At 50.2% G+C, this 10,519-nt stretch overlaps 1 pseudogene; it reads right to left on the bottom strand.

Annotated features, from left to right (window-relative positions):
* Window positions 1-10,178, bottom strand: part of LOC117885973 — an 11,438-nt pseudogene extending 1,260 nt beyond the window's left edge.
* Between the last annotated feature and the right edge of the window lie 341 nt (window positions 10,179-10,519).

Here is a 10,519-nt window from a genome sequence, read left to right as displayed (position 1 = left end):
CTACACAGCAAAGAAAAACCTGCAGCTGGCCCATACCCACCGACTTGGGGTAGCAGCACTCGGGCTACAGGGCTGTTCCATTGCTGTGTAGGCTTCCTGGCTTGGGCTGGAGCCTGAGCTCTGGGACTCTCCCACTCCACAGAGCCCTAGAGCCTGGTTCTAGCCTGAGCCCACAAGTCTACAGAGCAATGGAACAGCCCTGCAGCCCTAGCCTGAGTCAGCTAGCACAGGCCAACTGTGGGTGTGCAGTTGCTGTGTAGACATATCCTCAGAGGCCAGGTGTGCAGACTTGGGCTTGCACGGCTCATACTATGGTACTAAAAATAACTGAACATGAACCGGAATGTTTAGAAACCCACCTCTCTCCCTGGGTTTCAGAGCCGGAATGTCACGTGGCTATTTTTAGTACCATGGCATGAGCCCAAATCTGCAGAGCTGGGCTCTGAGACTTGCAGCTACAGGGTTTTTTGTTCTGTAGACATACCCCATACCATTTCACCAATGGAAAAATAATGAAGTTACAAATGAAAATAATATATTAAAAATTCTCTACATGCTGTGCTATTTGTTATTCACATGCTGGCCCCTGTAGGTTCCCATTTACTAAAGCCAGATGAGCCAATAGGGCTAGTGGCTTGTCAATGGGTATGTCTACACTGCAGTTAAACACCCGTAGCCATGCTGTTTAATTGCAGTGTAGGTGTTCATGCTCAGGCTGGAACCTGAGCTCTGGGACCCCGTGTTGGGCAAGTATCAGAGGGGTAGCCGTGTTAGTCTGAATCTGTAAAAAGACACAAGACGTCTGAAGTGGGCATTCACCCACGAAAGCTTATGCTCCAATACTTCTGTTAGTCTTAAAGGTGCCACAGGACCCTCTGTTGCTTTTTACATGTTGGGGCAGAGTCCCAGTGGTCAGGCTCCACCCTGAACCGAACAGTCTACACTGCAATTAAATAGCACGTTAGCTCAAACCTGAGTCAGCTGGCACAGGCCAGCCCGAAGAGTTTATTTGCAGTGTAGACATAACCAGTGTTGCTCTGTCTCTAGAGCACTGATGGCTGGCTGTGCTGAGCCTGCAGTGCCGTTCATCTAGCTGAAGTCAGCAGTTGCTTACCCATTTCTGTACAGGGGCCCAACCAGGTGGGCTTGTGATTGGATCAGCAACAATAGCAGCAGATGGATAGGAATATTCAGATGAGGTATTTCACTCTCTTTAGAGTCAGAGAGAGATGTCATCCATGGGTGGGTGCCAGGAACTTCCCAATTCTAACCCCAGTTACCCACAGGTTGCTGGAATATCAAGGTTGGAAGGGACTTCAGGTGGTCATCTAGTCCAACACTATAAAATGTGGACAATGCTGCTCGCCTCTCTCTTGGAGGCAGTGAACACGTACTATGGGTGTGCTAGTAATGAGAGACTCTCTCCGTCAGGTGAGATGGATGGAGGCTCTGCCTAATCCAAGTGGGCAGCAGACAGTCTTCCGGAAGAGCAGCATTTGCAGGGAATGGAGAACCATCACCAAGACCTCCAGGCACAGAGCTTCCTTTTTAAAGGAGCAGTTCTCCCCTCTTCCTCCCAACTCTGTGGCCCGGGCTTTCAGTCCCAGGGGGAAACAATTAACTACACAAGACTGCCATACCTTAATGAGGATAGCAGGGTAAGCCAGGGTGATGATCTTTTCTATGAGTAGCTTCTCCCAGGTGGTGTTCTCCTCTCCCATGGAAGTGACCCAAACCAGCTTGTCTTGGTTGTCTTGGGACAGGGGTGGGGGTTTTTTTTTTTTTTTTTATTTTTTCGTTTTGTTTTAATAGAACTGGAAGGGACCTTGAAAGGTCATCGAGTCCAGCCCCCTGCCTTCACTAGCAGGACCAAGTACTGATAATTCTCCCCCCCCCCATCATCCCTAAGTGGCCCCCTCAAGGATTGAACTCTCAACCCTGGGTTTAGCAGGCCAATGCTCAAACCACTGAGCTATCCCTCCCCTCTAAGTAGTGGTTCCTTTAGTAGGGGTACGAGATCGTCCATGGAATGGTCTTCTCTACAAACAAAACAGATATTCACAGAGCTGTAGGCCAGGCACTCTGGGCTCCACTGATGCTCCTCCGTGCCTCGTGGGCTGACTTCCTGAGCCCATGCAGGGCCCATAGGGGCCTTGCACCAAGATTGGAGCAGCAATGAAAATTACCTTTGTTGGGATGGAAAGTGATGTACAGAGTGTCCTGCCAGAAGGGAGGCTGGGGGGTGCCATTGTGCAGCATGGACTGGGTACTCACACTCAGCTTTAAAATCTTATACTCAAAAGCCAGGTTACAAGCCAGCAGGATCAGCTTGATGTCCTGACCAATCTCAGGGGATTCAGCCAGTTTAAATTTCAGATAGGTTTGTGTCACTTTCAGTGGCTCCTAGGGTGGATGGAGCCGGTGAGAATCTCAGTGCTGCTGGCAGGAGCCTGTTAGCTCTGGACCCTGCTATGCTAGGACTTCTCATTGTTTTGTGCTGTGCCTGGGCTTGAGCCTTCACAAACACCCGCCTTTCCTCCTGGGAACCTATTTGAAAAGGGAAACAACATTGGTGCTTTGCTCTCCATAAACTTGGCAGAGCTGGGTTGGAAAAATGTCCAACTATCCGTAACAAAGGAAAAGAGGCTGAGGCCCAGTCTAGGCTGAACAACCTCTAAGGCCTCAGATCCCCTTTCCCTACAGTTGACACTTTCTCTCAACTAAATGAGAGATAGATGCCTTCCCAGCTCAGTTTGCAAATTGGTTCGTTGTATTATACCACTGTCCACGCCTGCCCTTGTGCTGTGGCTAGTGCTGGAACAGCAGCCCAGCCTGGGCGTATCTGTACCTTCCTTGTACTTATAGCTATTGGTGATGTCCTCACGCTCGTCGCTCCCGATGCTCTTGGTACTGATGTGGTTCCCAATAGTGTGTGTGTCCCGGTGAAGTATTTCCTTCCTTGCTCCATAGACAAGCCAGGCAATGCGGGCGGTGTTCACCATGGAGAACACAAAGGGAGCATCGTAACAGAGGTTCAGGTCCCCTTCTCTGATGGCTGACAGAGGCAGGACCACAGCAATACACCCCTACAGAGAGGAAGCAAAGTTAGCAAAGTGAGCCAGGCCCTTGCAGAGCTGAAGCACTGTGCATAAGGACTAGACAGACAGGAGACCAGCCTTTACCATTGCTAGCTTCCTGCAGAGTTGCATCCAGTATCTGCCACCCTGAGTATCCTGGGGGGCAGGTCCCTTCGTGCCATCCAACACTCATTCCAAACATGGAAGTTCCTACAGGAGGAATTGGAGACAAGGATTTGCTTTGCAGATAATTTTGCTGTGATTGCTGTAAGAGGCCCTTGGGAGCTGGGGGAACTGCCCCACTAGGGTTGTGGCACATGGGTGTCACTGCACTAGGGTGAGGCCCTGGGGAGCCATTGTACTGCACATGGGAGCCAGGAAAGCAGCCATGTTACTAAGCTGCATGTGGGAGCCACGAAGGTCCATGCTGCTGTGCATAGGTGCTGGAATGGTTTCCATCATTTACAGTTTGTTGCAATGGCTCTTGGCACTCCCACTATACAAATTGTTCCAGCACCCCTGCTGCTGGGCCAGATAGGCAGCTCCTTGTCTCCTTGCAACATTCAGGGCAATTAAATTCAATTGCAAGGAAGAGCCCAAGCTGAGCGAAGGGAGTGAGGTGGGTGCTGTAATGCCAGTGAAGATGATCCCATACTGCCCACTCCTGCCATGTGTGTAGGGGAGGGGTTGCTTTCCCCAGGCTTTGATTGCAGCAACATTCAGTATTGTTATTCTGAAAGATTTTTCTGCAATCCTGAAGTGTCCTTCTGAGTTGCAGTTATCCTGGGGGACCAGAGGGATGGAGCAAAGGAAGAGAGCATGGCCCTTCCATTGCTGAGCTATGTGGGAGGGTGTAGCCTAGCTGTTCCAGCCCAGAGCTGAAACAGGGACCCGCAGCCAGAACTTATCTCACCACACACTGTCCTTGCGGTCAGAGGCCAGGATCCTGCCTGTGGTATCATAGAACTCGTCAATCAGGTTGCCTTCTTTCTCATGGCCTGACTCAAAGTTGGTAACAATACAGGTTGGGATCCCCAGGCATCTCATCACTGGGAAAGGGAGAGGAAAGTTACAGCTCCTGGGCAAGTGCTGATCCCCAGGCTTCATAGGCCCCCACAGTCTGTGACTGAATAGACATGACCCCATCTCTGTGCTTTACCCATAACAGGAGAGTCACAACAGCCAGCACTGAGGAACAGGTGGACCTGAAATCACCCCTCAGTTTATGTACAAATCAACTAACTTCTCTCTGAGCTTGCCATCTAGGGTGGTAATGGGGTTCGAGTCCTGCCTCTCCAATGAACTGTGAGCTGCTTCTCCCAGAGGGAGACTGTCATGTTGGGGCGTGTTAGTGCAGGTGTGAGAGCCCTCTGCTGTGTCAGACCTGCTGTGTGCCTTAGTTCCCTTCAGCTCGTTGCATTTCCGAGGTCTATTCTCTAGGGTAAGTGTGGTTAGCTGGTGACTGTGGCCATGAAAAGCAGCCACGGCTACTAGAACTGAAGCATCTAAAGCAGGGGTGGGCAAACTACAGCCCGCGGGCCGGATCCAGCCCTTCAGGGCTTTGGATCTGGCCATCTCCGGCAGTGGTGAGAAGCTCCAAAGCCTTCAGGGCTTTGGATCTGGCCTGCGGGATTGCCCCCCGTGGCCCCACGCCACACTCAGCAGTGGCCGGCCCATGTCCCTGCAGCCCCCAGCCCCTTGCCTCTAGGCACTGTGCCCCGCAGCTCCAATTGGCCAGGAATGGGGAACCACGACCAATGGGAGCTTCAGGGAGGTACCTGGAGGCGTGGCAAGGGCAGGGCATGCGGAGCCCTCTGCCCTGCCTCCCCCAGGGGCCGAAGCGCTTCCTGGAGCGGCGGGGGATAGGGCAGGCATGCAGGGAGCCTGCCCTGGTGCGTACCACTGTCACCCTGGAGCCCGAACCGCCCCCTGCCTGCACCGTGCACCCCTCCTGCACCCCAACTCCCTGCCCTGAGCCCCCTCCCAGTCTGCACCCCTCCTCCACCCCATCCTGAGTCCCCTCCTGCACCCCAACCCCTTTCCCTCAGCCCCCTCATACACCCTGCACCCCTCTTTGGCCCCTTCCTGCACACCGCACCCCAACCCTCTGCCCCGGCCCTGCATACAATTTCCCCACCCAGATGTGGCCCTCGGCCCAAAAAGTTTGCCCTCCCCTGATCTAAAGCAAGTATTTTTTAAGTCAGTCTGTATCTGATGGAGCCTGTGTTGTCTATGGCATGCAGAGCCATCAGTCCGCAAAGCCACTTGGGGGCTTCTTCTCCTGGCTTTTACTGAGAATTTGCAGCTCTGAAAGTGAAGGTTTTTCTCCTCTTACAATGTGAGATTCACAGAGCTGGAGCCCAGTCTATCCCCAGCCTGGGTAGCAGCAGTGCAGGCTTGCTCACAGCCTTTCGCTGTGTGCCTGGATTCTTCCGGGGAAGGGCCTGTTCAATCTCCATGATCCACCCAGTCCCTGGCCTCTTTGCTGCCATTACCAATTAGAGGACAATGAAGAACATGAGTCTTTGCCACGGTGGGTTGGATGTGAATGGATGGCTCAGTAGTGAGAAGCTCTGTTTTATTCTCAGACTCCGCTGCTTCCCTTGGGTTGCGGCAATGAGCTGTGTTATAAACACATTTTATATAGTTCAATGTTCGTTTCTTATTCTTTCTGAGCTAATCCCCAGAGTTAACATGAACTTTAATGTTATGTACATACCCTTCAGTGGCCACTTGCCCTACCTATGCACATCACAGCTGCAAAGACCCAGCATTGCCCATATTTAACTGGTTGGCCTCCTGCAGCATCCTACTGTCTCAGGATGACGACACTACCATTCCACTCAGAGGGGCACATGCCATTGGAGTAATTTTCGCTCCAGTTCCCTTCTAGAACCCTGCTGTCATCATTGCTGTTGATCTGGAAGGAAGCAGGGATACCAGAACCCCCAGACTGCAGCCTAGAAAGCTCTTTGGCATGCATAGGTGGGGCACATCATGGGCATTCACATTTATGGTGACTCACACCATCTCCTGGATGCAGCCACAGCCCATTGTGGCGATGGTACAGTTGTCCTGACAAGGCATGAAGGGGACATGTAGCTGCTACTAGAGCAGCAGAAAGGACTTGTGAGTTGTCTGTACAGCGATGGATAGGATGTAAGTATGATTGACCCTTCACTTACCATAGTGCTCACCACCCTACTGATATATATATGGGATTATTTTATAAGGAATAGTCTTTGACTGGGTCATGCTGGAAGTTAAGCTCCTGTCCAGAAGCTTCAGACAGGTATCCACAATATCCTCCTCCAACTGAGAGGAAAGAGACAAGTCTTAGCACCATGCCCTCCTGCCTGTGAAACGTGACCTAGCCATTTAAACAACAGGAGTTAGATACCTGCTTCCCATGTTCTGTATGAAATATGCCTAGCCCTTCATATACACACAGACGCTTCTTCGCTTCCTGAGCCAGAGAGCAGCTGCTGGAAGAGCTTTGTGGGGCACAAATATGAAGGGTCATGGCGTAGATTTTTGCAACTAAAATTTTCCCTTGAGAGTTCCATCTGCATGTTTAATCCTACACCCCTTCAAATGCAGAGTATCTGCAGCACAGTGACCCATAGCCTTCTTGCTGCTGCTCATGAGTACCTCTATAGTGCAGTGACCAATAGCTTCTCACTCTTCTGAGGTCTAGATCCTCAATTACAGCTGAACTCTGTTTGGGACTAAGTCACCCTTCCACTCCCCCAATCCTAGGGCTGGTGGGGCCATTTTGGCTCCTAGCTTAACTTCAAATTTAAAAAAGCCTGCTTTAAATTGTGTCTCAGAGAGATGGCTCTGCTAGACAAGGACTGCACTTTGCTCCAGCCACTGCCCCTTTGCATTCTCTGCATACAGTGCAGCTAAAAGAGGTGCCAGGGATCTGGCTCTGTCAGCATAAGCTCTAAGAAGGTCCTGTTTTTTCCCCCAAGATAGCAATGGAGTCCATGCTTGGGACAGGTGAAATGCCCAACCTATGAGTGACAAAAGAGGCTGCATTAGTATCTTCTGGAAGACTAAGTGCCACACCTAATTTGCATAAAGTAGAGCTTATTCCAGCGGTGGACTACTGTAATGCAGAGGTTTTGCCCACGAAGCAACAGCTCACAGCATTAGGGCTGGGCTGCTCCGATCAGGAGGGAATATTGTATACTGGAACTTCTGCACACCTAATCTCTGCATTACAGACAAGGGCAGTTATAGGCCATGTACTACTCCAGGAGCCATAGCTGGTCACCCCTTGGCCTCTGCATGTGTTCTCACAAATGGTAGAGCCGAATGATCCCGAAGTGAGGAGCCAAAGCAGCAAGCCTCATTTAGCAAGGGGGAGCTGGCGACAAGTTTTGTCCTTGTAACAGACGAACATGGGTTCTATCCCAAAGAGGCTGCTGGGAAGGCCCAGTTTACCTGTCCATAGTTCCAAGGATAGGGATGGATCCAGTTCTTGTTTCCCTGGTAGATTAAGCCATAGTCATTCATTATATATTCCTGCCTTCCAGGCTCACTTGCTAGATACACATCAGCTGAAAAATTGGAACACAAAGCGTGGTTGTCAATGCTGATCTCCCACTATGGCACTTCGAGTGCAGAAGGTGGGGGCACATAAGAATTTTAAAAATTAATAGTGGCCACTTCAGGAGGTGGTAAACTCCCAAGGTCACAGCTTCTCTCTGACCGTGGATGGGTAGATGCTGCCACCATCCAAATGCAAACCCCTTGGAACCCAGGAACGCACACTTGGAAATTCCTTCCTGTGGGGTACCCTCAAACCCTTTCACTCCCTCTCCCCCCCGCCCCGGGAAGAGCTGAGGAAGAAAACAAAGGAAATTTGCTGTTGCCCCCAGCTAGTTAAACAACATGCACAAACCTCTTAGGATACCAAGAATCCAATCCTGTTCTTAAAAAAGGGTAAATGTTATTAAAAACAAAAAGAAAGAAAATACACCTGGAACTTAGGCTTTTGCTAGATTTAAAAAACCCAGTTACAAAAATTAAGCATCCAGATAGCTCTCTTGAGGTTCAGCTTAAAGGTTACAAGCGAAACAAAAGCATCTGGGGTTAGCCCAGAGGAGTCCACAAGCCTTACAAAATAAAAGAAATAAAACCTAATTGCATCTTTTTAGACATTTCTGATCTACTTACATATTTTGGGTTTCAGATAAGTAGGTTCAAGGTATGAATTGATGGTTTTTCATATCTGGCTTAAAGCTTCTCACAGCATAATGGCTCCCTGTTCCCCTCTTTCCCGGAGAACAACGCCACACAGAAAAAGGGAAGTTTTTTCCCAATTTTAAAAAGTTCTAGCCCTCCCATTGGCTCTTTTGGTCAGGTGCTCACTCCTTTCCTTTTACCTGTGGGCTTGTTAACCCTTTACAGGTAAAACAAGTAGAGAACAGCTCCTAACGGGTTTTATAGCTGGCTGGCTGTCCATAAAAGGGAGCTACCCACCTCCCTTAATTTCTCTCAGCTGTGAAAGTACAGAAACTGCCTCCTTTCTGGCTTTTCTCTTTTTGCCAATGCTGCTTCCGTAGCTCATGAGTTCTTTAGTATCAAAGCTCTTCAGAACTCACCCTGACAGCAGCATTAATGAGGAGGTGGGAACAGTAAGCTTTCCATTCCCATGCTGGAATCATTGCACTATTTAAAGTGTGTCCTAACCACATTAAGGAGCAGGTCCAATGGATCTGGATCCCAGGGCACTGGACTGTCCACTCCTCTCACATGGAGAGGCAATTGGGATAGCTCTAGAGGCCCTGAGAGGCTGTTTCTGTTGCATTAGCAGTGTTCCTTCCGCAGGACAATAAAAACACATTCAAAGGGAAAAACACTCACTACTAGGTTTTAAACTCTCTCAGGTGACATGTTTATTAGCTGTGTCTCTGCCTGAGTCAGAGGGGTCAGAGCCTTCCTCAGACTGGGATTAATCACTTATTGTGGTAGCATTGACAGCGTGCTTGGCACTGTACAAACACAGAATACTGTTCTCTGGCGTTAGCACCCGGAAGAGATGTGGGCTCTTTGGGACTGGATGGGTTGTACAAGGGATCAGGAAACCCTGTAGGAAGGTCCACGCGGAGTTGGCTGTGGCTGAAGTCACTGAGAAGTACCTCCGTGGAGAGACATCCCCTTTGTTTGTACTGGACTCAGCACAGACAAGTGAGACCCACCCAATGGCAAGCCACATACCTGGGCACCAGGCATTGAAGAGCAGGATGAACTCCCCTAACTTGTAGGAGGAGACATGGCCTGTACCAGAGTCAATGTGAATCTTCAGAAGATACTGTGCGATGACTGCATTGGCTGGAGCAGACAAGGTGATTTCCATGGAACTGGAACTGTTTGATGCACAAGCTGCCCTCCAGCTGCTCCTGAGGCCTGACCTGGCCAAAGGGAATACAGCTTGTGTTCCGGATGACCTATCAGGCCGGGGCTCTTTGGCAGATAGATGGAAGGTTAAACACATCCTAATAAGACAGAATGCTTGTGTTGGATTCAGAGCCCCCTTGTACCTACTGAAATTACATGGGGGGGGGGGGGCAGGCGGAACCAGTGTTTGTCAGGAATCTGGCCTGCAGCAGAGCCAGCCTCTAGGCAACCTAATGAGCACAGCTGGCCTATAGTAGGCTGCATCAGTAGCTACACTGCCTGATTGGTTGGAAATGTCAGCAGATGGGCTCTTAAGCTCAGCAGCTGCTCTCACAGTATTCATCCTCAGCTGAGCCGTGCCTGCTTGTTCCTAGCCCTATTCCTGCCTTGAACTCAGCTATGCTCCTGATCCTAGTTCTAATTCCTGATGTCAGCATCTAGCCTCTGCCTCCTGTTCTAGCTGCTGGGCTGGATTTTCCATGTCCCTCTCAGTCACTTATGGGAGGGCAGGCAGGGTTCTTTAGTGAGGGTTATTTCTTGTTCTCTGCAGGGACTGTCCTAGCTCTTACCAGTCTCTGTGATGAGGAGGATGGTGTCTGCTCCTGGCTGGTATCCTTGGGCTTGGAAGTGCAGAGTGATGGTGAATGTTTGCCCTCTTCTCACCACCAAGCTTGTGGAGTACTGGTGGTCCATGGATCACAGTTTGAGAACCTCTGACCAAGACTGTTACCTCTAGTCTGTGCCACTGCAAGGTACTCTGCCTAGGATTTAGCCCAAAGATTTCTCAGATTCTCCCACTAGCTGGCTTACAATGTGGCTGCCCATCACCTGAGCAAGAACTAGCAAGAGTCCTTTGCACTCTGACTCTGAGTCTGTACTGGCTGCCCGTAAACAAACTGCAGGGTAAAATTCCAGGTAGCTGGGCCCCATTAGATGAGAAATGACATCTCAGGCATGCCCTCCCTCTCTCTCTGAAAGGCCTCCACACCTGCATTTGCCTGGAATGATTAAGTTAAATATAAAGGGACCTGGGA

This window comes from Trachemys scripta, chromosome 12 (genome assembly GCF_013100865.1).
Source record: "Trachemys scripta elegans isolate TJP31775 chromosome 12, CAS_Tse_1.0, whole genome shotgun sequence".
NCBI classification, from domain to species: Eukaryota; Metazoa; Chordata; order Testudines; family Emydidae; genus Trachemys; species Trachemys scripta.
Note: the sequence above shows the minus strand (reverse complement) of the source record. Positions and strands in the feature narration are given on the sequence as shown.